We start from the raw sequence: 27,390 nt of genomic DNA, 5'->3' as shown, positions 1-27,390 counted from the left end.
TGAAGGAATTATAGGCGTAGAATACCTTTCCCGCGTCCTCGAGGTTAACTGCTCAACGCCATAGCCGATGAACTACCACGGCGGAATATATATTGAATTGGCTGTCAGCGAACGTTTAGCACAGGCGTTGTATTGTAGTGTGTCTTCACGCTACCAATATTCATCGGTATCATCTATGATATTTTGTTTCCTTAACAATTCATTGTTTGCTGGTAATCCACCGGAAAAATAAATCATTTCCAAAATAACTTACTGTTAGCCAATCAAATAATCATGAAAAAGACAATAATAATATCTGGGAGTTAATGTGCCAGGTATGATAATGAGGCACGACGTAGTGGAGGGCTCCGGGAATTTCGACAACCTGGGGTTCTTTAACCGTGCACCTAAAGCTACGTACATGGGCCTCTAGCATTTCGCCTTCATCAAAACGCTACTACCACGGCTGGAAATTAACTTCAGAAGGACGGACTGATGGGCTAGTTGGTAGTACATAATTCAGGCAGTAGCGCAAAAAATTACATGGAGGGCGAAAGCAAGACGGAACGCAGCGCTGTCTCCCGTCTCGCTTTCGCCGTCCGTGTGATCATTGCGCTACTGCCTGAATTATGGAATTGAACCCACAACATTCGGGTCAGCAGCGAGCACCGTAGCAACTGTACTACCGTGGAGGTCAACAGGAACTAAGATAACTTACACGGAAAGAGAATGTGTTCACCCTTGTACTGCCTTGGTTTCTCGCTCCGTTCGACATTGTAAGTTCAAGCGAACTAATGCAACCCGCCAATGAAATAGATAGTTACAATCAAAGAACCAGTTTTTCGAGGGAAGTGTATAAACAGCTGTGTACCGCGGAGACGCATACGACAGGATGACGCGTATAGCGAAACAAATAGTGACAAACGCAACGTAACGGCGACAAAAGAACAAAGCAGGTCGGCGATGAAAGATTCTCCGCCGTATAGAACGCCTCCGCAGAGCTGTCTCGCACAGTGAAGGTTATTATTAGTGTGCGCCAGTGACGGCCAACGCGGAAGTCAATCGCGTCTAGTCATTGGACAGATTTAGTTGAGCGTCCGCAAGCAACGTACGGACGCAGCCTGCCACAGGAAACGGCTGGCAGGCTGCGTCCGTACGTTGTTGCGGACGCCCAACTAAATCTGTCTATTATATTCCCGAAGGAGCGTCGCGCCATTCATACTTGAAACGCCGCACGTCGAGCGTTGAAAGCGAAATAATAGTTGCGTCAATCCACAGTCAATCAGCAGTACCGATTTCAAAGAGGAGCACTGTTTACCTACCGTTCATACAGCATGGCGGCGCTGCGGGCGCCATGTTTGTGCGCCTGCCGTATAAGAGGTTCTTCCTCGAAACTCCGAGGCGACTTGGAGTCGAGGGTGCTTCTCTCGTGATTAACTTCTCGGGGTGGACCGACGCCTCGCAAGGTCTGAGTCAACAACGTTCAGTTTCGAAACGATGACAAGCAAGAACTTGAGAAGTGTATAGAAGGGTCACGTGTCTGAAAGGCATGGCGCAGAGATGTTCGTCCGAACACGCCTTCAAAACGGCACTCTCAGAGAAACGGGTCTCCTTGAATGGTGGCCCAAGCAAACACTCGTTCGGGAAGATTGGCATCGGTCGCAATGGCGTTGGAATCGTGGACGCAGGAAGATATGAATATATATGAAGCTGATACCAAAAGAGACAAAGAGATGATGTGGAAAGGAGGATAGTTTGGGAAATGGAGTTCATTTTCAGTGTTTTTTCACGCGTATTGCGTGCGGCTAGGTGGGGATGTAACCATAGGCGTGCGCACGGGGGGGGCAGGGGGGCGGCCCGCCCCCCCTAATTAGTTAAAGTCTGCCCCGTACATTGGACCCTTCTAGCACCTAAGAAGGGGGGGGGGCGCAAAATCTCCCCAATACATTGACTTGTAGTTGGGTGGGGGGGCGCTGCGATGAACCTTCGCCCCCCCCCCACCCCTGATGGGGAACCCTGCGCACGCCTATGGATGTATCGTTATACTTTAGCGAAGAATGGGGAATCGAATACAAGCCAAAGCAGCTCATGCATTCCTTCAGGTGCAGCAGACGTACTATGTATTATTTTAGGGATTATGTGTTAACTATTTCACCAACTTCTTGAATCATAGGCCTACGGGTTAAAAGATGGTTCAGTTGCCCGCACCGTTAGTGGTGCCGTATATAGATGGCGGATAGCTGGAGATGCGAGTGTATTCCAGGTGCACTTGTTGATTGTCTGGTCGGCCTCAACCCTTGTCTACGATCGCACAGCACGTCCTAACACTTACAAAACTTCACAGCGCTTAAGTCGGTCGTACTTTTGCGATACGCTAAAACTAAGAGCTTTGGAAATAGCTAACGGAAGTAACTCGTCTAGATCGTCCGTCTATAAAGACAGCGTACAAAAAGAAAAAGAAAGCACGTAGGTGGCAATGCGCATGCGCCGCATTAATATACAGCATCGCTTCTTTTAAAGGCTGATAGTGTTTTGAGACCGCAACATTTAAAGTTCGCTAGCACGGGGGCACAAGTGCATCCGTTTCGAAAACGCCTGTGAAGGTCGAGGAGTACCCCACACAAACAAAGTCATCTACAAAGGCGGCAGCAGTTTGTACTATCCCGACGTCAAAAAAAAGAGCATGCGCCGAACGAGCGGGTGACTTCGTCAGCCATTTACAATCCTTGACCTCGCAAGGTTGATTGGTGCCGCGACCATTTCCGTGGAACTCGTACGGTCGGGGTGCGCCCGTGCCAGTGTGCGTGTTTGCTCTTCAGCTTCCGAGAGGTCATTTGGAAGAGCCATTGCGAAAAGGATGGGAGCAAAGTTGGTCCAAGAACGTTAGATGGATGGGAGTGCGGGAAGGCGCGCGCACTCTTTTCAAAATGGCATCGAAAAGGACCAAAGCTGCAGCGAACAAGGCCGAAGCCGCGCGTTCCACGCTACTGCTCTTTGAGTAGCTTCGCGTTTGTTTACATTTTTCTGTGCGTGCCTCTCCTCGAAGCATGTGTGGCCGTCCAGTGGCCCGTGCACAAAAAAGAAAAAAAAAAGCGTGAACTGAACAGGAGGCTGGTCACTTCCGCGAGGCGCCATGAAGGACCGCTTTTGAGCGAGCACTTCTAAAGGCGTGTACGTGTACGACACCTTCGCGGATGAGCACCCGAAAAGCATGCGAACTCGCTGTGCGTCGCAGAGCCGATTGCAGGGGAAAGATCGTGAGCATTGAGCAATCCGGTGATCTTTCTTTCTTTCTTTCTTTCTTTTCTTTCTTCTTTCTTTCGTTCTTTCTTTCTTGTCTTTCTTTCTTTCTTTCTTTCTTTCTTTCTTTCTTTCTTTCTTTCTTTCTTTCTTTCTTTCTTTCTTTTTTAGCTCCTATTTCAGACAGGTGCGCCGAGAAATATCAGCGTATGAAGATTTTTATCGAGAGCATGCAGAAAAGAAGTAGCGTGGTACGTTGACGCGGTACACTAGTCAGCGGCGTCATCAGCATGTGTTTTTCGGCATAGAAGCTAAAGCGCAAGCCCTCTTCTTAGGTCGGCGTTACGTTGCGGCCCGTTAACAATCTATGTTCAAGAGGTAGGCAGCAGACACGGACACGAGGGAAAATATCAAACAACACAAATGCTTCATATATTCTCTTGCGTCCGTGTGTTGCAGGCCTACTTTTTTTTTTTATTAAATGGATTTATAAGGAGATGTGGGTGGCAATGTATGGCGCCGGCAACTCCTCTTCTCTTACGTAAGAGCTGTCGTCATAAAGTAGCGTAAAATCACAAGACTGCACAAATAGGCTCATGGACTAACACCCAATACTTCAGTACGAACAAATGTGCAGTCAACGGAAAAGTTCACAAAGCACATACATTCACACAAACGAAAAGTCCACACATAACATAAAAGTTCGCCACGATGTTGTCACAGCAGATCACCTTCTTTTACCACGAATACGTATGAACTTGGTCCAGGCACGTAGCCAGGATTTTTTTTCGGGGGGGGGGGGGGGGGCCCAAGGCCTAATTGTTCGAAAGAAAGTATTTCCATGGCAAAAATAAAACAAAAGTTGCCCGGGAATATAGAAGGCCGGACGAATTTCGGGGGGGGGGGGGGGCCGGGCCCCCCGGGCCCCCCCCCTTGCCTACGTGCCTGACTTGGTCAACTTCTAGTCGTTCCATGCATGCTAAACTACTCGATGTCGAAAGGTGCTGCAAGTTGGGCGAGATGGCAAAGTCTCATAGTGACGGACAAACAGCGCACTGTAAAGGCCGTTACGCTCTTCCTTTTCATATATAGTTGGCGTGTTTTATTGTGCGCTTTTTATTCATCAACATCCAGCTAGATGTAATTGCCGTGCATGTAATGCACCTGGAGTTTTGACAGTGTCCACGGTACGCGCCGAATCAAATCGTGAAGTCGCGGGGTTGGGCTGGGGGAGGCTGACGTCTGACAACGCATATTGCAACCATAAACACCGGGCGTGACAGCTCTGACCGCAAAGGTCGTTGGCTTTCAAAAAGCGACACCGCCAAGGACGACGTTCGCAGGTATCGCCCGTATCGCACGGCTTCTTTGCGCCCGAGTAGGCCTTCGCTGACTCTGACGGATCGCCAACTCCATCAGCACGTCGTGTTGGCGGCACCAACGTTTGGACGGCGCGGCGCTGTGAGGCGCATATCAGCGACGCACGCAACGAATGCCCATCGGCGCTGAGTGGGAAGGCGGCGTACGCAATCTTTTTTGTTTTACCGCGGGGTATCGCACAGGTGATTGATACCCGAGAAGACCCGAATGGTACGAACATACCGCTTAAACTCGCGCATTAGCCGCACCTGAGTACTTTGACAACCCGACAACAGATATATGCTGTCCAGCTAAACGACACCCGCCATCTTCCTTTTCTTTATCGCTGTCTCCCTCTCTTTATTTACTTATTTTTACAGTATCCGTTTCTTACCATCTCAGCCTCTGTTACATATGCACTGAAGTTGTATTTCTTGGAGGTGATTTTTACGTAAGTAAGGGACAACAACGCGTTTTTAGTTTTCTTATTGCCTACATCCTCATTGTTCTTCCAAGGAGTCCATCTGTTGCTCATGCAACCGATAGCGAGAGACAGCGAGAGAGTTTGCGAAAGGAAGGCTGAGCGACTGGCCTAAGTTGCTCTGGTCTGCTAATATATGCACAGCGAAAAAAAAAAAGGATATTGCGAAGCAAAGGGTGGTGACTGATGATGCGTATAGGAGTAAGCAAACCTCGAGTTTAGGCCGGCGCTATTCTAATTGTCTATAACAGCCCTTCTAGCTGAAGTAGATATTGTCCGGACGCATACCGTGGACAACGCAGAACGTTCAGTAAGTACTTGGATTCCATGCCCACGAGCTTAATAGTATGCAACCGAGCTTTTCAAAGGCATGACTGGCGGTCGCTAGGTGCTGCGGAGTGCACTGAAATTTCGTTTCTTGGAGCCAAGCCTCATTGCCTTGGAATTGCCGTTTCCTTCCTGTAGGCACAACTGTCGTTGTTTGTATTTTTTCCCATGCACGTGAGTTTATACAGTACGTATACGCTGCGGGTACTTACGGGTGATTTCCATGATGATCGTTCACTCGCGAAATGAGACGAGACGGCGTGCCGTTCCCGCGTCCTTGAACGACGCGGTCCAGCAGTTATACTCAGTCCATGGAGACGAATAGGGTGAACGTCGCCAAGAGAACGTGTGGGTGCGTATTCAAGGCCTGGTGGTCCGAGTTGCGGTATATATATATACTTGGAACATCCGCGATCACAAAGAGCACAGCAGTGATTACGGAGAAACCATGAAGCAAATCACAGTCCGAGATGACCTCGGTTCCTTGTCTCTATTCGAACTGAAAGCAACGAAATGAAGAAAGCGTGTTCCAACAATGGCTTTACAGTTTAGTCCCCCCTTGCGCGAACAGCTAGAGAGAACATCAAGGTCAGCTTAAAGTATGCGGTGAGGTGAATTTCGAAACGGCCGAGTAGTAATTTGGCCTTTGAGAGGAGGAGGAGGAGGATATGCTCAGCACTACAAATCGTAAGATAATTTCGCGCTAGAAAGCGTGAAAGGACTCTGAAGTGAACCAGCCAGCTCGATGAGACCTGACATGCAAAACTCGCGGAGTGCCCAACATCCGTTCTATTTCATTAACGTGCACGTTAATTAAATCTATTTCTTTACCACCCCTGCAATTCAGGTACGCGCGGAAATATACGGGTCACCACGATTCCTGCAAATCACATGCATCGAGCTCGAAAGCTTTCGGCTAATCGCCGACGATGCCTCTTTCTCCACGTGTGCGCAAGGACGTGAAAAAAGACGGTTGCTGGCGCCATACTGGCGGTGCGTGCACCGCAGGTAGCCTTGTATAGCGCACCGCGATCGCAAGTATGACTTGCGCTTGCAATCTTTATCATCTTCCCTTCACCCTCGAACATCCTTAAAGATACCCACGAGGCTTGGCTTACGCGTGTGGCCCATAAATCGAGCGCACTGATATCTGGAGCACGGTTACACCGACGCCACACGACAAGAGAGCCTGACCTCTACCCCCTCGTTCCTTCACCTCCTCTACATAATCTTTACGATGGAAAAGTTGTGGGTCGTGCAGCGATACAAAGATACTAACCTCACACTACACGGTAAGGCCTCGGTGCGTAGGTGTAGCACGTACTGGTGCGTGATCCGTTTTAGTTCGCACAAGATATGGCCGTGATCGCTTCTGCAAGATATGGCCGTGATCTCTTTCGTTCACTCTTCTGTTCCTTGTTCACTATAGATTTGAACGATACGGGAGAACTTAGGAAATGCCACGGCGCATCGTGAAAGGTGGTGAGCGGTCGTCCACGCTGCTATACCTTATGCCGTGCAGAGGAACGTCCAGTCGTACATGTCGCGTAAGAATGACCGCTCAGGGTGCGCTCACTAACTGTTATTCTGATCCCTTATGGCAGGCGTACAATTGCGGCCTATGCAATATGCGCGGCCAGTCGCAGGTGAGTAAATCCGCGCGTTTTGCCCGAAAAGTATACAAACGGCACACACTGAGTGTCTGTCATCTCTCTGTGCGAAATCGAACTTTCGGTTCGCTATATATAGAGATTATCTATTCCAGTAAGCAGGAGGATGCAAGATACGTCCTCAAACATTCAGGCAAAGTTAATTATTAGAAGAACAACACAATTCCTTTTGTGGTCCGCGTTCTTTTTATTTTCGCACACAAAGCTTCGATTCTAGGTAAACGCATTAGGAACAAATTAGCCTGCGCGACATAAGTGCTTTCTCTCGCTTTCCGTTTACTTTTACTTGGACAACGAGGTGCGGCAGAAGAACAATCGTGGAAAGCTGCTTGTTTTTTTGTTTTTTTTTACACTTCCATAATTCGCAGCAGAGCATGATGCCTTTAGCAGATGCTTTCATTGTTGATGCGGTTTTATAATGATACAAAGAAGGAAAACGCAGTGAGCTGTTCACGGGTTTCTCGGATTCCACATTACTGTTCTTTCGTTCTTTTTTTTTTTTTTTTTGGTAGCTACTGCACTCACCTACAGCCGCATGAAGCAGCAATCGCTCCGCTTCGACAAAAGTCTGCGCCGAAAAGTACAAAATTACATCGTCAATCGACGCTAAGTCAGTTCAACGTCACATTTTTACAACCGCTTTTGTTTCATAATCTCAGCTTGTTGCTACTTCAGACTCTTAAACCTCATTTAGAGGTATTGTCAGCGATTTTTGTTTATCGCACCGGACATGAACATTCCGGGCGTGAAGTTAGTGCTATCAACTGTATGGAAACGGCTTCGTACTCGTGTTTCTCGCTAGTTGTTTTCCACACTAGAGGCGTAGCCAGGGGGTGTCGTTTGAGGGTTCAACACCCCCCCCGCTCCCCGCCGCACCCAGAGTTCTTATATTTTTTATGTGTATAGGCCTATACACGCGCAAACGTAAAAACGCACACACGTTACATACGTAAGGAAGGATCGCCCCCACCACCCACCCCTCCTCCAGCAGCGCAGCCAGAAATTATTTTCGGGGAGGGGAGGGGGGGGGGAATTTCGACCACACATATATATATATATATATATATATATATATATATATATATATATATATATATATATATATATATATGCACATGGCAAATTGAACATTTCCGGAGGGGGAGGTTTCAACCTCCTCCCCCCCCCCCCCCCGCCTGGCTATGCCAGTGCCTACCTCCCCTCCCCCCTTTTCATTGCAACGCCCATGTTTGAAAAAGAATTATTTTCCCTTCTTTCGGCGTCTCTGATTGCAGGAATATGAACACCACTGTGTGGCCCGTCGGCGTGCCCTTGAGATTCGCTATTAGCGAAGCGATTCACGTGGCCTGTTCCGCCCCACAGTCTCACCTGCACGGAAGATACGTTCACTGATTGCCACACACACGAAGCCTCTCCACCGCTGGCGCACAACGCCTGCGACAGCTGCCTAACTATCGGGAACAGTTTAACATAACAATATGCGATCAACGCGGGACACAACCGCGCGGCATGCAGGGGCTGCGCCACGCAGCTTTCGAGCGCCGCAGCCGCTTGGAAAGAATGCAAATGATTCGTCCTGCACTGCATACGGACGAGGCAGCAAACGCCGCCGCTGACACGCTCTGGCGAGCGCGCTGCAGATTAAGGGCTTCGGTTCCAGTTACATGCTGAAACATCGGAAAGCCAAGCGCGGAAACGTCGTGAGAGACCGGCACGACAAGACCAAAAATGACAAAGCAGCGAGCTGCTGTATCACTCTGTATCTATGTGATTAAAAGAGAGGAAGATTTGTGGAAGATTTCATTACGACGGCACAGTATTGACCTGACCCACCTGTCTCATGTAGGGTAATCGTTGTTGTTGCTGCTGCTAAGTGCCGGCGAGTCAAGCTCAATGTATACAAGATCTTCAAGCTCATCTAGACGTTTTCTTGTCACATAAGGAATGCCTATGCCACCTAACCACTTTTGCACGACCGGCTTTGTTTTCTCTGTACCTTCCACTTTAACTAACATTAATTTGCACTCGATTGAACTGACGGCTGGCATGACATGACCAAAGCAAGAATGTACCTGCCTTGGTTACAGGGGTTCTTACAGCTTGTAGTTTAAAGTCGCACTTGCTGTACTCGTTAACTGTTTTCGGTGCTCAAACGTTTCCATAAGGCAGGATTCACGCGTCTGGTTTGGTATCTATAAGTGTTTATGGCATCACACTCGCCATGTTGGCATAGGAAGTTCCGCTCCTTTGCCAGTCGACAGGTTATTAAGTAGCAACCTGCCACTTGCGCGAAAACAGAGAGAGAGAGAGAGAGAGAGAGAGAGAAATAAACCTTAAGCGTAAGGCAGGGAGGTTAACCGGAATGTAAATATCCTGTTTGCTACCGTGCACTGGGGAATTAATAAAGGGAGGGGGGTGGGGGGCAGAAAAGGAAGAAATAAAAGAATGCGCGAAGCTTCGCGTGGTTAACAAAAAAAAATAGTTTCAGCGGCCCCAGCGGTCAAACCTTTAACCCCGAATTCTTGGCTCTATGTACTGCGTCCATGCCGCAGCCGAGCTAGATAAGGGAGGCTAAACAGCTCGTTTAACAAATGTCTCAACTCTGGGGCCTCCTTTGCCTTTTGCAGTGATATCAGCATGTCGTACACATATATACAAACGCTCGCCACACTATTTCCAGATCATTAACCTCGCGTGGGTATCGGCTCAAGGTAAATACAAAACTGCGGGCACCAGCTACTTAACTTCCTGTCGCGGCATTTAGGAAAATAACCAAAAAAGGAGAAAAAAGGAAATGACTTACTACGAAGAAACTCTAATACTGTATCGTGGTGAAAAAAAAAAGAAAAAGAAAAACGATTTCATCTGGCATCGGCGTATCAAGACAGGGGTGCACAAAGCCCGCCCGAACGTGCGCGTATAAGAATTGTACCGGATTTCGGGGAACATCTCCTATATAGTGTCTCAGGCTATCGTGATTGGCGACGTACGGGATCGACAAATCTCGAACCTATCGTACACTAGGGAGCAAGTTCACGCACGCCGCTGCTGATTAGGCAATGCGACTCTCAGCTTCCGCAATGGCGCTTAGATTTAAAGCGCAGAGGGCGTAGCTAAACTCCCCAGGCGTCTTTCGAGTGGAGTGGAGAGATGAAGGCCGAATGAAATGCCTTCACGAAGCGGGCATCCACGAAGGGATACGGTCCTGGTACGGTGCGGCTCTCTTGTGACTGTGCGGACCACGTGACTCACTGCAGCTACGAAGAAAAGAGGATAGCTTAAAGAAGAGTAACGAAAGGAAAGAGAAAGAGAGGGGGTGGTAATTTGTAAAGAGGCAGGGGCACGCCTGCTGCTTCGTCGTTGGCAGCAGGGAGTCACAGAGATGCACAGATCGGTCGACAGACACTGCGAGGGGCCGAACCACGCAAACCAGTCCCTCTCCTGGTCGAACTCCAGCCGCACGACCTTCAACTTGACTTGTTTCATTTGCTAAACGTCCGGCAGAGGCAGCCTTCGTCCTTTCCTGCTTCCTGTTTTTGTTTCTTTCTTATCTCTCTTTCAAGCACGATCGACACTCCCTCTATTTCTAGTGGCTGTTCCCGTGTAGCTTCAGAGCTCCCTCCACCACGAAGATGCATGGTGTTTGCGTTTTCTGGGCGCCCATGCTCGGGAGGCTGGTATCGTAATACGTTTGTATATTTTAACGTCTTCGTGAAGTGGCGACGTGTCCTGCCCAGACGGCGATATCGTCTTGGTTCTTACAGTGTAGGATTCTTGCGCGTATCTCAACGAGCTCTCTGTTCCATGTGAATCAGCGTGTGTAAGGCTATCCGTGTAGCCGAATGCACGGTCCTATACGGTTGTCCTTGCCAGCCGGAAGAGAGATTGTCTGTTTCTGGCGCCAGATCTTCTTGCACGTCTTGAGGGTCATTCTTGCTGTTTTTGTGCAGAGTGATTGTGCCGCATGTCCGCGTCTCAGGCATTTAGCGAAGCGCGAGATCATTACGTCTCCCTCCGCCAACGAGCTTTACGCAATTCGTCCATGGAGGAATCCGTTCGTATACGCCGAGCTTGCCGTTACTTGATCCTTATAAGAGATAGTCGGCAGGTGTTTAGTCGAAGCCACATACAGGGATGCTGGTATTGGTGAGACGTTCCTTCTTCTCATTCTAAGACTGCGGTGATACCTGTAACTTGGTAAGGCGGCAGAATGGGCTTGTTGGTGTTGCATCATGAGGTGATAGAAGCGCGAACTTAAACGAGTACACTACGAAAGAAACACACGTGGAGGAAGCGCTATTTTATTATGCAAAGGTGTTTCTTAAATGCATAAGCAATTCTATGCCGACTCGACAGCAAAAATATCCGTCCGTCCCTCTGTCACGTATAAGACGATCATCGCCCCCCCCCCCCCAAAAAAAAAGATAATAAATAAATTGGGGGACGCTCTTAAGCTTCGCTCTTAAGAGCACGCAGACACATGACATACCTATAGTAAAGGTAAAGGTTTCCGCCCTCTTGAACAGCAATTTTATGAAAACAGTGTGCGTAAGAGAATGCGCGCACTAATGTATATGCCCTTTGTAATGGGTGGCGTGCTTTAAATCAGCAGCAACTATGCGCGTGATACTTTTTCGAAGTTGCGATGGACCCACTACGTGTTCGTAAGCGAATAGGCGCAGTAATGTGTGTGCCTTTTGTAATAGATCGCCGGCAGGGGCGTAGCCAAGGGGGAGGGGGGGTTGGGGGAGTTCAACCCCCCCCCCCCGAAATTTTTCAGTTTTGCTTGCGTATATAGGCACGCACGCATACAAACGCACGCACGAACATGCATAAAGTATGGTTGAACCCCCCCCCCCCCCCCCCCCGAAAAAAATTTCTGGCTACGCCCCTGATGGCCGGCTTTAAACCACCAACTCAAATGCAGTTCAAATGGTGTGACGCCCGATGGCAATGTACGCTTGCAACCCGTCTCGTATTATGACACCTGTACACAGGACGCGTATGTTTGTGAAGCATTAAAGTTAATTTCAGTGCAGTTCCAAGCAATGGAGTGGCTTTGTTATAAAGGAAAAAAAAAAAGTGGCTTTGTTGTAGAACACCTGCTTGGCACACAGACAGTCTGGGTTCGATTCTCACTCGAACCTAAGATTTTTATTATTTATTTTATTTGCATATTTCTCGATTTTTCGGTCGCGGATAAGATTATGATTTTTCGCTCCCAACAAACGACGCCGACACCGGAATTTCTGCGGAACAAGCTCATTAACGCTATCGCGTTAATATAACAAAAGAGTTTTTCTTGGCGGGGCTGGGTTTGAACCTGGGCCCCCACGCTCCGAGGTCGAATGTCTTAACCGTTGCACTACACGCCAACTCTCTTTCCTTTATTACAGAAAAGGAAACCGTTACACAACTAGTGATATTTCAAAAATCAGTCGTCAGGTATGTTTTGATATAAATGATGATATACCTTTGATTTATGCATGTGTTGCTGTGCTTATAAAAAGCTGTCATTTGTCGCAGATCTGGAAGGCTAAAGCATAATAGATAAAGGCAAAAAGAGAAGCCGAAGCCCACAAGCGCAATGTTTAGGCAAATTCATGTACATCCCTCATTCCCTCATTCCCCCAGGAACCAAACGACAAGGAGCCTTCATAACCTCTGTTGCGTACGTGTGCTTGAAGCCTCACTGCCGTCATGTAACATGAGGGGCAGCGGACTAAGGGAACGCTAGGCTACCTCACTGCAGCTTTTACCTTAGCCATTAGAATAAATAAATAAATAAATAAATAAATAAATAAATAAATAAATAAATAAATAAATAAATAAATAAATAAATAAATAGCTCCTGCATTGGAGATTAAACAATGGCGGCCCCTTGATAGACGCTTGCAAGGCTAGCGCATAGGGTCTCTTTATTTCGCGTAAACGCGGCGTCTCACAGTTCTGGGTGTGGTAGAATCAGTGAAACGTCGGGAGCGCCGGCCCAGTCACATATCTCCATTCTAGGTCAGTTCTCCAAAATGGTCACATGCCACTGTGACTCAAGTGGTATGGAATGCTCAAGTGCGTCCACATATGGCCCGTACTTCAGTTGGATTATGCACCTCTCATCCCCATTGTGCTTTCGACAAGCATCGCACAAGTATGCTGTAATTGATTACTAAAATACAGTTTTTGTTAGATTATTGAGCTTCGTGTACATGTTGTATGTATTTATGTATGTTGCTTTGATGCTGCTAGTACTTGCTGCCACACTGTTCTACGCTTTGATTCGTTTTTCACCCCCCCCCCCCCCGTCTTTACTGTAATGCCATGAGGCGCTGTGGGTATGGCATAAATAAATAAATAAACCATTTAGTTAAGCCAGCCCCAATTAGTACTTGCGCTTGTCTCAAATGCTTTGCACACTATATCTTCTTCGCGTTCGAGGCATCGCTGCGTGCACTGTCTATCCCCCTGATTGGCTGTTTGTAGTTCTGCTGTAGCTTGTGTCTGGTGTAGTGCGTAAGCAATACGCATTGCACCAGTCAGGGAGTCTGATTAGCTCTCTTGCAGTTATCCTGTAGCTTGCGACTGGTGTAGCGCGTGAGCGGTAAAACTGCGTGAGACAACGGTTGCGATCTTTATTATGATTAATAAATGTAAACAATGCATGAGGTAGCGCGTTGCACATAATGACAGTAACACAAGTGTACACGTCACCGTTAGAAATATGCGCCACTTACGCACTGCTTACTAAACGCTTCGCGTCACATTAATTCCAACCTATGGTTTTGTTAGTTTGCATAATACCTTAACAAATACGTTCCTTCAAAGCACAAGACTTGCTCCTAATATATTTTGGCTATCGTCAGTCACAGCCGCCACGTTCCTAATATTGAAGATTCTAAAGATATCTGATTAGAGACTAACGTCGGCATGTATCGAGCATAGGAGCACGTGACCAAGCTGTCGCTCAGGCTTGCTAGCTTACGAAGTAAGCTTGGCAGTGTTTCTCGTTACAGAACAAGCGATAGCGGAAAGACCCGGAATCGACATTCACCGGAAACGGGTCGCCGGTGACGCACATGTCAGAGCAGAACCAAAAGCCTGACAGATGGGCCCTGTGGGGGCTCGCTTAGAAAGCAGGCACGCACATGGCATGGGTTGGAACACGAACCGAAAAATTAGAACGCACGGAAAAAGGAGACACCGTAAGACGAAGATGGAATGCATTCGCTTAGAAAGTGTGCAAAATTTAGCACAGGCAGTCTAAAACGCGACGTGTTGGTTTTCTCACTGCATGTATGGTTTAGTTTCGAAGGCCTGCGCTTAGGCATAGTACAACGTGGTATCATAGATACACATACAAATATGCTTTGTGTAGAAAGTCTTGAAATAGTTCGCTGTAGCACGGCCGCTTTTTATCCAGCGGCCGTGGCTGTAGTTTGTGTTCTAGCCGGCGTGATAAAAAAGAAGATATGTACTAAATTAACACAAGTACCAAGACCTGAGAAAAGCAGGGTTCGTAGCGCAGGTTGAGTCATTATAGAGTCATTTCTAATAACTACACGACAAATGTGTGAACTCGGTTGTAGACATAACGCGGCCGATGAGATTGAAATGAGCAGGTTTGAAGACATACGGATGCGAATAGGTGCACATGAGAGGGCAGAATAATTGTGACCAGGAGAAATGTAAACATGGCTAGTGGCCACGCGGACACAACTTACGCATGAAACTGCATTCGAGTTTCATAGGACTGCGCAAGGGAATACTTAATTACTACTCTGCCAAAAACTGATGCATTGTCAAGAGTTAAAACGAGGCCTGCTGATACCTTCGAAGTCGTTTTCTTATTGAAGAACATGCCCGTTTTTTTTTTTGTTTTTTTTATTCTTGCTGAGGATTTGAAACAGCCAAAAGGCGAAGAAACAGAGAGAAGTGGCACACACGAATGGTCCAGTCGTTGTGTGTGCAACTTCTGTCTTCTGTACTTCGTCTTTTTGACTGGTTCAAATCCTCAAGAATACGAACCAACTGACCCACATCGCAACTCTACTGCAATGTATTCTCCCATTTAACGCTTAAGATAATACAGTGAACCAAAGTGTATTCCACGTTTTCCTTGTCATAGGGGTGTCATCGGTACTTGAGGTTCTCCAAGAGGACTCTTCGCAATACAGTAACATTTTGTCACTGTTCCCTACAAAATGTGGTGGGGTACCGAAGGCCCCCTCCTGTTTCACCATAGTTCATCACACATGGTTCCTTACACCTTACTTTTCTGACACTGATAAACTTGGAATTCAAAATATTTCACAGGATCTAGAGACAACGAGGCGTCAGAGCTTACCTGTTCACATGGCTACATCCACAAAAGAGAGAATCCGGGGCGCCGTAACGCGCCGTTGAGGAGAGAATAGAATCACGGAGTCGTCGCACAAAAGAAGGCACAGTCGTCGGCTCTATTCACTGCGCGCGCCCAGTGCCACCGAATCGAAGGTAACGAGGCCACACACACAAACAACGCTAGGATTCCTTTCCAAGCCGCAAAAGTGGGACCTTGAAAAATCCACGCGGCACCGCCAAGACGAAGGAGTCGACACTCACGAACCTTACGATCACAAAGCACCACCGCCAGATCCCGAAGATCGCGCGCGCACTAGCTCGCGAGGTTTTGGAACCACGCGCACTTGGATCAGCTCCCGATTCCGCGCACCGCAGCACTGGACACTGAGCACTCCTGGACGTGGGTATCCGCAAGAACACGCTGATGTATCCTGGAGTCAGGAACGGCTAGTGTTGCTAGAACAGGGAGGACGTGTGACGAGCACGCCGCGCCAGAGGCACGCTTGTAGCAGGCATGGCCTGCCTTGACGGCGATGCGTGCCGCGGACGAGCGAAGCACGTCGACCGGCTCGCGACTGGCAACGTGTCTTCGGTACGCAGGTACCCCCCGAACCATCGACGGCAAGGGCGGCTTGCCTTCCTCGCTCCTCCTTTCGCCTGGTTGTTTTTCTGTTTTCCTCTCTCCTCCCTCGATGAAGAAGAAGAAGAAGCCGTCCGTCCGGCGGAGTGGAACCATGCTCCGACGGCTGCCGGCGAAGACGTGTCTCTTCCTTCTCGCCCCAACCGCGCGCCGCCGCCGCCGCCAGAACCAGTTGGAGCCTTTGTTTCTTGCTGGAAGCTCGGCTCGGGCGCTGCTGCACAATGGATGGTCTTTCTCGAGCAACTAGCTGCTGCTGTTGCCGTAGACGCCGCGGCCGCTGCTCCGTGCGGCTGCCGTTCTTGTTTCTGCTCCAGCAGCGTGTGCTCGTTTTCCGTCGTCTGCTCTGCTTTTCTTCTTTTTCGTTCTCCGAGCCGAAACGTCGGCGCGAGAAATCCTTTTCATTTCGTCGGGACGTACGAGCACTCTTGGTTCTTCGCATGCACGCCCAGTCCTGAATCAGCGGCCGACCCGCTCATACGGGGCTTGGAAGAGTCTTGTTTGTAAAGTCATTCCATGTGCGACGGTATCTCCGTCATTCTGTGACTGGGCCCACGAGTTTGACACCTGACGGGCTCTTTTGCGAACAATGCGGTATGTTCGAGAAGCCAGTGATTATTGTCCAATGCACTCACACACCACGATAGTGGATGGGAGTAATCAAGTGAACAAGAAATGTCCCCTATTGCTTTGTAGACGCTTTTCGCTGTGATTTCACTTCATATAGACTACCAGGCTGTATGTCAGTGTAATTGTATTAATTTCAACCAGGAGAATTACATTCACCTTACTTTTATTTCTTCTTATCAGGGAAATACTCTTTTTAGTGTTATAAACATGTGAGATAGCCAGAATTTGGGGTCATATTTTGCGGATTTTCTCTATAGGATCCCAGATGCGTCAACACTGTTCGGCAAAACCACACATACTGTAAAGGACGGAACTGTAAACGTTTTTATTTGTTGTTTTGAAGAAGGAAACATACGTCAAACGCAACGCTCCTTGCTTTCAACTAGTCCACTATCTTTTGCCATGTCGCGACTCCTTCCATTTTCACAGCCGCTAGTCGCGTAGCCTTGCATTCTTCATCCCTGTCTTCAAGGTCCACCGCGCTTTCTTGTGAAGACGTTACGGAAACGTGAGCTTCATGCGCATTTCAAAAGTTCGAAGCGGTTGTCGCTCACGCTGCCCAGAAGAAACGAAATCTTCGTGCGTTCTTTTGTCCACTCTGTGGTACCGTCCGAGAAAAGGGCTTCGAAATTCCGCGGCCGCGAACAACTCGCTCTTGCCGAAAGTTTCTCGGAAGCCTGGTCTTCCTGACCGCCTCGGGATCCTCCCATGGCGTTTGTACCTGTTTGCCCCGCCGCTTTCTTGGCTGCCTCCTCGTTCTTTCGTTCGTTCTTTCTTTTTCTCTTTCGCTAACTTTGCGCGTTTTCTGTAACACCGTGGCAGGGACAGGAACGTTAGAGTGTGGGAGGGGAGGATGGTCGCTCCTTCCCCGCGGCGCTCTTCCTAAGCTGTCCACGTTTCAGGAGGAGTGTCCGATACCACCGCGGAGGCCCAACTGTCTACCCCCGCAACGAACCAAGGCGGCAGCTGCGACGCGGAGGGGGCACGTCTGAGGACCAGCAACTCCTCGCTGGGCTCGTCGGAGCCTCCTGGCGTGCTCGTCGATAATTACCTTTCTTCCTTTCTGGTTTGTTTTGCTATCTCCGCGTTCTTTTCCTTCTTCTTGTCCCCTCTTCTTCGTCCTCCTCCTCAACACCGGCATTCGCCCATGTGCGAACGTTTACACCTGAGCGCTTCTAGTTTACCTCCGCTTCCTTCGACTGGCACGAGTGCGGCGTAAAAACGTGCAGCGCTATGAAAGATCCAGTGTCTGCGTCAGTCAGCACAAACACATTCTGCACTGGCCTCGCGATTGTCCATACCTAGTGCGTGACCAGTGTTCTGGCATGACCGGTCTCATAAATCGGCAATAGGATTCAGCTGCCAATCGCAAACACGTTCAATAACGCGAAGACAGTAATGGTTTAAAGTTGAACTGTGATAGGCTCACGGCGACTCTATAACTGTCCAACCAATGCACGGTTTTATACAAAGTGATTCCACGCAGCGGCGCGCGCATCCCCGCTCCCGTTCTTTCTTTACTTTTTCTTTCCTGCTTTCTGGATGGCTTCACCCCGGGTTGCTGTCTCCCGCTCGGCTCGGTTCACGTGTTAACGCGAAGTCCGCTGTCCTGCGGACGCGTTCGAGGTGAAAGCGTATCACGGACGTTGTTTCGCGCGATATAAATTAATGACGCGGCTAAATGAATGCGAAGCAATCAGCACACGCAGGGGCGTGTGAGCTTATGCAAGGTGTCCGAAGTGCCCTGTCACCACCGTCCGGGCATCGATCTCTACATAGCCGAGAGATACGGAGAGAGAGAATTAGTTTGGACCTGAGAACGAACGTGGGACGGCACGCCCGAATGACGCCGTCTTGGCTCCGAAAATAAAATAAAAATAAAGAAGAGAGGCGGTGGATGTCGATGAATTTCTCGTTAGCATGTAGCGACATGTTGTCATAGAAGGTGCGCGCAGAGAGCTTCTCAATTGCCTGCCGTATGGCGAAATACTGATGAAACGGAATCTCTTGATGCTGATGGTTCTGCCACTAGCGATAGAAGCAGCGTTACAAACAAAAGTGGGTAAAATTGGCATTGCACTGAGCGAGGCCATGCAGAAAAACTTGCTCGCACTTTCTGTCCTCTGTGATTTCGAGAGAGAGACGATAGATAGAGAGATGAATGCCCGTATTGAAATGCAGCTAATTTTATCGGCGCATATGTGTGCGCCCACATACTACTCAACATAAAGAAGGAGGTTCGGCACAGAAAATACCTATGAGGGGGAGGGTGGGATGGAAAAAGAAAAAAACATGGCTGATCCCTCCGTCATAGGAATCGGTATAACACGAAAGTGAAACGTGTCTTCACAGAAGTAGTGCTTATGATATATGAGAGCTTGTACAATGTCTATTCGTGTTTGGCAGCTATAGCACCGTTTGACGTGGATGCACCCATGTTGACAGCATGTCTCTATCGCGACGACTAACGCCCATGATCATGATTAAACCATTGTGGTAGCTGACGGTGCGAACATATATTTGGACACAGCGAATCGTGAATCCCGCGTAAGGATGATATCAACAAGCTCATAATCAACATTGGTACCCGGTATGCACTTCTTCAAAGCGTCGTCAATTAAGGAGAGAAACGGCACGGTGTGCACTTTCTAGTAATGGGTAGCCGACGCCTGTGCTCATGCATACATAACACACACTGCACTTCAACGCGGGAGGTAGAGGTTCGTAGCCTGAGCCGCAAACGCGTGCGTCCCTCTGGCCTCTGTCTCGCACGCGCTGCTCTCGCTCCACCAAGGCACGACATTCGCCGTCGAAATCGCGTCCTTTCTGCAACGCATATGGCAGCAGTTTGTTAGTCGGTGCTCCTCGCAATTGAAGCAGTCGGCGGCAGAGAAATCCCGTTCGTGCACGTGGAAGCTGCACTACTCCGATGAGCCGACGCACGCTAACCACGAATCCAAAAGGCAAAGAACGAACTGCGTCAAGGGTGCCTCGGCGACGCCAGCGCGGCCATCTACCTCTCTGGTATCGAGACGCTTTAACCATGACTCCGATATCACGTGCAATCTCGGAGTAAGCGCTAGTAGTGTCGATCGTGAAGCATTACTTCTTTTCACCTCTCACAGACGGCGGCACCGCCCCGCTCCGCCCGCCGCGAAAGAGAAGGTGTGAAAGATATAAGGCGCGTTCGCGCCGTGCCTAGCATCTCCCGAGTTGGCTTAGTCGGTAGAGCGTCGGGCGCTTGCCGTCGCGGCCGCAACGTCGTGGGTTCGATTCCCAGCGGGGTATCTTTTTCTTGGTTTTTTTCTTCTCACCGTTGGCGTCCATTTTATCAACGTCATATCCGTGACGGATGTACTTGGTGGACCCCGGCATAAAACACTTTCGTGTTAAAATAACGACAAGAAAATATACTGCGAGTTTTGTGAAGGTAGATCATGTACGCCCTATTACCTGGGATTAGTACAAGTCGCTTTGCGATGCCTTGGCCGTACAGCAAATTCTTAAAATGAAGATTCTCAAAAACAAAAGACAAATGTTTGATTCAGGAACGGAGTAATTGTCCCGCCACGGCGGTCTATAGTGGTTATGGCGCTGGACTGCTGACCCGAAGGTAGCGGGATCGAATCCCGGCCGCGGCGGCTGCATTTTCGATGGAGGCGAAAATGTCTGAAGCCCGTGTACCTAGATTTAGGTGCACGTTAAAGAACCCCAGGTGGTCCAAACTTCCGGAGCCCTCCACTACGGCGTCTCTCATAATCATGTCGTGGTTTTGGGACGTTAAACCCCAGATATTATTATTATTATTATTATTATTATTATTATTATTATTATTATTATTATTATTATTATTATTAACGGAGTAATTTATTTAAAGCAATTTAATGTCGCAGCACACGACGCTCGGTTGCGCTCACCTTCCTGCCTATTTTTGGAGCAATGTTCCTCTTAACTAGTACAGCGAAAACATTTCGCCCCTTGCTAAAGGGGCCGTTTTGGAAGCTGCCATCTGTGTCTGCGCTCACGGGACCCTATACTTAACCAGGGCTTCCGTTTCATAGTCTCGCAGTGTCTCATACTCTCGCAGGAATTCAACACCCCGCAGTGCAATGTAGTATACCTACCAGTCAAACAACCTGCATTATACGCAAAATGTTGAGAGTGCCGAGGTGCTGGTAAGATGACAGTACGACATAAAGTACTCTGGCGGCCAGCCCTCGCAACAGCCGAGTTGCAACTACATTTCATCGGAATGACTTGAACGTTATGCACTTCGAGCGTGGGCGTCGTCTTCGTAAAGCATAATTGTAAAGCTCACGTCCGTTGAGTGCGGGTGTTGCGGACGCAATGCTCCCCACGACACAGCGCGCACATCCCGCCCGGCTGGACCATGTGACGCATTGCTGCACCGCACGCTTCGCGTTAGTGCTTGACCGAAGGCGCCTGCACAGAAAAGAACCTGCAAACCTTCAAACAGAATACTAAATGGGCATCATCGGCAGTCAACTGGAAGTTAGCGGGGGGACACGGGTCACTAGACATGCCGTGAACATACACCTACATCTTTGACCGCAAAGAAATGACTCCTATAGCTTTTCCTCAGGGCGCGGGAGTTGGAAGGCTGAGTATACTGCACTTGTGGGAAATAACGAATGGTTAACGCTGCACTTTTCTGCTCAAGCGCGAATCCGCGTCCTGTGCTCCATCTTTGGCCCACCCGCCAGGCTCACCGTACATCGCATTCGTTCTGCCATTTCTCCTCTCCCTGCCGATCCGTTGCCGCTCGCTTTCACTCCCCTTAAGATGGAGTGCCCGCCTTTCACCCGCCAGTGGGAGTCCTCCGCCTAAACGGAGCTGCGTTATTGTTTTACGAACACATGCGATGCACGCTTGCCCGCTGAGCAATTTCTGACCGGAAGCCTTTCACGCCAGAAAGGAGGAGTTGCGTCGCGCAGCGACGAACACCTGGGTTGACAAAAGAAAACAAATATTCTTCCGCCATGGTGAATAAGGCTACGTGGAGTCTTGAATTTTTTTTTGTGTGTTTGCGTCATTCGCTTGGTGCATATGTTTACGCGAAACATATCACGAGGAAATTAGCTCGCCGGTTTTTGAGCGCTGATAGCCTTCGCTTGCTTAATAAGTGGCTACACATCCGGTGTTTGTCTTCTCGAGATCATTTGTCAAACGGTGCGCCTCGGAGTTCGTAAAATATATTTATAACTGCACGCAGCCCACTGGGACAAAGACTAGCGGCGACAACATATATGAGGCATAAAAAAAAAAGACCTCGTAGAGGTGATAAAAATAACGTAGTGGTGTACAGTCAGGAGTATCGATTTCATGAGCCAAGTATAAGCTGAGTTACTCCGAAGGCTGATGATGCTGCATAGGCGCACTGCAAAGCGCATTGTCAATGCATTGTCGCCAGAGTAGCGAGAACACCTTTTCTATATTTATAAAGAGGATGGGAAAGGGGGGGTAGGATGGAGTGAATGAGCTGTACTGCGTAAGTTCTTGTTTTTTTACTCCATTTTTATTTCTTCAGGGCATTTTACAGTGATACCTGTGCGTCACCTATATCATCGTGCTTCAGTGATCGTGGCATGCCGCTGCTGCAAGAGACCGTTGCTAAACAATACAACATAGATAAGCTACAAGAATGCTTGTGTGCCGTGCTTTAGGTGTTGGTTTAAGTACTGGTTAATTAAGGCCAAATTAAAAGTGGGACCGAATATACAAAGCTTTCTCTGCGTAAATGTACATTGTCGATGTCCGAATGGTTTCACTAACAAATGTGTGCAGTGTGAACGTTCGCTGAAAGTTTCACCTAACAACAATTCTAAGATAAAAGGTTCCTGTGAATACTGATCTTGTTTCGATGCCCCTCAATGCGCGCGTCTCACGTAGGTGATTTGTTTCTCCGGAACATCAGAATCGATCGATCGATCGATCGATCGATCAATCAATCAATCAATCAATCAATCAATCAATCAATCAATCAATCAATCAATCAATCAATCAATCAATCAATCAATCAATCAATCAATCGAATAGATCGATCAATCAATCAATCAATCAATCGATCAATCAATCTCTTCGGAAGGAACATGCTGTTTCTATGCGCATATAGCGCTCTGCGTGTTCAGGAAGTGCGAATTGCTGCACCATTCGGGTTATCGCCATAATTGTCACTACCAGTGTCGTTAATTGCCGCCATCGTTATGACTGCCTGCATTGAAATTTCACTGGTCACGGTGGTCTAGTGGTTATGGTGCTCGACTGCTGACCCAAAGGTCGCGGGATCGAGTCCCTGCCGTGGCGGCCGCATTTTCGATGGAGGCGAAGATGCTTGAGGTAGTCCAGGTAGTCTAAATTTCCTGAGACCTCCATAACGGCGTCCCTCATAATGATATCGTGGTTTTGGGACGTAAAACCCCAACTCCAACAATTATTTATTATGCATTGATGCTTCAGCTGTTTACTTTGGCAGTCAATATATTTTTCGCCCCTTATACTATTTTGGTATTTAGGAAAGAAGATGACATTTTTAAGGGCTCGTTTTTCTTTGTTAGACGTAATATTAATGAGAACTAACAGACAATAGTTGTCAATAATATTCTTTTGGTATTTGTTATTTGTAGCTTTCGTTTGTAGGCTAACGCCGTGTGCGGTCTCGCAGCGCCAGCATGCGAGGAAATGTCATGATGGACTGAAGTCACGGAGAACTCAAGCTCTTGGCGTGTGCTTGTACTCTCCCATACCTCTGCAATACGAGGGTGGTGGTGGTGAAAAGCATTTATTTACAAGGAGAGGTGTGGGACCTCTTTAGAGGTTCCTAGAGACTAGGTGGAGTCTCTATTCCGGGACGCCATTGGTTGAAGCCGCCGCCCTGGCTCTCTGTACCAAGGCCTGTTGGGCCCGAAGGTTTGAGCAGCCGAGCAGTGCCGTCTCGTCACCTCGTGTAGGGTTTGGGTAAGGAGTAAGGGATGTGTTGTTTTGACTGGCCCACACCATGTGGTAGGTGTCCGCCGCTTCTCCACAGTGCTGGCACTGTCATGTGACCGTAGGGTCGAAATGTTTTATTATTACAGGACATAACATTGTGTTAGTCTGGAGTCTTAATAGGATGCGCTCGTCTGCTTAATTCTTCAACCCCCTTGCGGGAGGAGGGTAGCGACGATGAATTTCCTTATAATATTCTAGAATTTCCCTATACCGGAGGAGAGGGTAACCCTCCCCGTCTGTTTCCATTGGGATTGACGGAGGAAAACCATACGAGGGAGACTCATGCAGCACATTGAGGTAATTTGGCCAAGGGCGAGCGAGGTAAAATGCTGCATGGGAATGGAACATCGCGTGCGCTGCTGCCCCCGCGCAAAGGCGAGGCTGTCTTGATTTTAACGTATAGCAACAGCCTATACATCCGTCGCAACAGGTAACTGTCGTTCACGCCTTTTCCCGGTATTAACCGTGCGACCTATAGCGCACTCTTCAAGGCTTTTCACACGCGCTCGAGATCTGGAGTGAAGCCAATATCGGTATGGCTCGCGCTGCGTGCCCATCATTTTAGGCCAGTATGCGTGGGCGTCGAAAAGGCACGAACTTCGGCCGTGTGGTGCTGAAAGATAGACATAAATTAGGAAATAAAAGAAAATCAGTGGGGGAACGGGTTAGGGGAGGTGGGAATACGAATCAAGCAACGCCAGTAAACGACCTGGCCACAGAATGGGACTGCACGAACACACGACAGTGAAAGAGAACACGTTAGGAAGGTTGATAGGATTTCGACGCCAGCCGTGTTTGCTCGATGTGTCGATGTATGGTCGTAACGAAAAAACAGGCCTCGTGTGCTTGTGTAAACAGGTCCGCGTTCGCTTTCGGTGTTCATTCACGTCAAGGCTTACCTCGAGAGCTCCTCGAAGAGTCGGATGAATAATGTTTACAGGCAGAGACATTGCCTAGCCCCATTCCAAAGGCAAAAAAGAAATAAAACGAAAAGAAAATAACACGTTCCTTCGCTTCAGAGACAGCCTGCTTTACTGCGGTTCACAAAGACGTTTTCTTTTGCTCCAAGGCCCATTTGTTCGTAGTAAGCAAGGCCTGGCGCGGCAACCACGAGGCGATGGCGTTTTCCAATTACGCGTATCCATACGCCCTGTGGAGAGCCAGTACTCGAAAAATAAAAAATGCGCCCAACTAAAAAAAAAAAAAAAAGATAGCGTTCCCCGGCAGGGGGTCCTTCGGAAAATAATTAACCCCTTATTTTCCAAAATGGAGCGGTATTTATTTATTTATTTATTTATTTATTTATTTATTTATTTATTTATATTCAAACACCCTAAGGCTCCGGCAATTACATGGGGGGAGGGGGAACATAAAACAGAACACAATTTTCACATACAAGATGTCACCGCAGGTGGCGAATACGACATTATGGTGCAGTAAAGTCATGAAACACAGAAACAAGGTGAAAAATTGGGGGACTCTTAAGCTTCGCCTTTAAGAGTTGAACGCAATAGCGAAATCCGGCCCCTAGTGCGCACTTCAACCACTAAGTGCATACTTATTAATGTGTTTTGTTACACACGCACACACACACACACACACACACACACACACACACACACACACCACACACACACACACACGCGCGCGCGCGCGCGCGCGCGCGAGGGGCACAAGTTTTTGATCTAAAGCAAGAGTCGCATGGCCTCTAAGATACACGCCGCGCGCTCGCCATCTCGGAGGCCATGAAGAGTCTCACAATGCCTCACAGATGGCAGCACATTATCTAGCGTTTGCTGTTTGCTTTGTATGTTTTCCGCTAGATGGACATAGTTGTCCGTTTTTAGAGCTGTTTGAAAGTTCGTGTGTGTTTTTAGCGGCGATGGCTGCACTATCCCGGCCTTTTTCGACGTAGTTTGATGGTCTCCCAAATGCGCCTACAAGTCGCCGAATGGGCTCGTTTTCGTCGTGACACCTGTCGAAACAAAATGCGTTAAGGAGACTCCTTCCACTACATAGCATTATGTAGTGTTTTTTTCCGAAGTATATGCAAGTAACTTTGTGGCTTCGTGGTAGGACACCTGCTTGCCACGCGAACGGCCCGTGTTCGATCCTCAATGAAACCGAAATTGTTCTTCTTTATTTTATTTGCTGCTTTCTCGATTTTTCGCTCACGGTCGATTTTTCGCTCACAACCAACGGTGCCGACACCGACAACGGAATTTCTGCGACACGAGCTCTCTAACGCTATCGCGTTAATATTCTTAGGAGACAGCACAAGCAACAAAGAGCAAAGCAATGTGAATAAGTGCTCTGGGAGAGCAAATTTGTTACTGAAAGTGCTTGGATTCTCAGATACGTAAGCAATCCCGAATGAAACAAAGAATACACGTGTTATAGTGGCAGTTCATAGAGGGTAAGTCATTCCATTATTTTATCGATAAGGTTGAAAGCGAATTCTTGCACTTTTCCGTCCGGGCGAAGATAGCACTTTGTAGCCATGATCGTGGCGTTGTGCAATATGAAGTGGCGGTAAAATGGGCGATCGGGCAAATGACGTGTTGCTGTGCCACATTGTGTAAAAAAAGAAAAAGAAAAGATAACCTGGAAAATTGACCTGAGAGATTCCAAAAAGTGTGGACCCAAGCATGCAAAGCATGCAAAGTTTCGTAAGACAGGAGAAAGTATACAGGGAAAAAGATAATGACCTCTAATAACACGGATTGCATGCTCAGTGACCTAAGCACGGCCGAGGTTCAGTGGTCGGGATCATACAGTAAAAATTAATAATCAACGATATTATATAAACAAGAACACTAGGGCACAACGTGCATGGTCGAGACGGCTTCGCGCACGAACTCGAGATACATTAATACGACTATCAAGACACGCACCGCAAGTTATCACCTTACTGTCAGCAGATTAAAAAAAAATTGTTGTTAGAGACACTTTGATCAGTGGGCTCAGATTAATTCATTACAAATCAAAGATGTCCATGTTTTTCAAAAGTATTACTTAGTGGTTCAAGCGCTTCTCAAGCATCTCTTTGAATGTGACTGTCGCTGAACGACCTTTGATTATCCAAGCGCTGTTTCAACAGAATCTTCTCAGAGAGAAGGGAGAGATTCGAGCAGTTCTATAGAGCGAAAGTGCGCATTTGCAGCACCTACGCATGAAGGCCGTACAGGTCAACCTCACAGGCGCTGTCCTCTCCTCTCGACCCGTTCTCGAGAGAACGAGCAAACGCTGCCATATGCAGCGTCCTTTCGTCTTCTTCCTCTTGGACCACCCCTGTCGAAGCTTACGTCACCTCTCAAATCCAACTTACGTTGACCTACAAGCCAAGACGGTCGGTGAGTTGCACCAATATTGACTTTGGCGTGCAGAATGTCGCCGCGTGTGTCTCAGGAAACGATGGCGTTCGCTTCCGCCCTAGGCATGATCGATGGTGTGCTTCTTGCGTACTATGTAGCGGCGAGGCAATCGACGCGATCAAGTTTGTGGGCTGACCAAGGCAATTCCGCACTTGCGTATGTATACAAACACGCCATACGCCCACGCTTCCTGCCGCTTATTCGTGCTTGCACGAGTATATTATATGGAAGGACTCTGGTGTGTGCCCTGTCTGAGCAGCGCACCGCAGACCACCTTAGGAGCTAGAGGCGACTGCTACGTAGAGGCGACTGCTACGATTTTATAGAGAAGCTGTGTATGGTTAGGCG

The 27,390-nt window shown here is 48.3% G+C and overlaps 1 protein-coding gene across 3 annotated transcripts in view; it reads right to left on the bottom strand.

The window, feature by feature from the left end:
- Positions 1-16,082, bottom strand: part of LOC119396120 (ankyrin repeat domain-containing protein 6-like) — a 186,995-nt gene extending 170,913 nt beyond the window's left edge. For 2 of the 3 annotated variants that reach the window (XM_049416916.1, XM_037663212.2), the window contains exon 1: positions 15,398-16,082. The gene's annotated coding sequence lies outside the window, so the exon portion shown is untranslated. The remainder of the gene's footprint in view (positions 1-15,397) is intronic. The other variant, XM_049416915.1, reaches the window with a different exon arrangement.
- Positions 16,083-27,390: the final 11,308 nt, after the last annotated feature.

Source organism: Rhipicephalus sanguineus, chromosome 6, assembly GCF_013339695.2.
Source record: "Rhipicephalus sanguineus isolate Rsan-2018 chromosome 6, BIME_Rsan_1.4, whole genome shotgun sequence".
In the NCBI taxonomy this organism is placed as follows: domain Eukaryota; kingdom Metazoa; phylum Arthropoda; class Arachnida; order Ixodida; family Ixodidae; genus Rhipicephalus; species Rhipicephalus sanguineus.
Note: the sequence above shows the minus strand (reverse complement) of the source record. Positions and strands in the feature narration are given on the sequence as shown.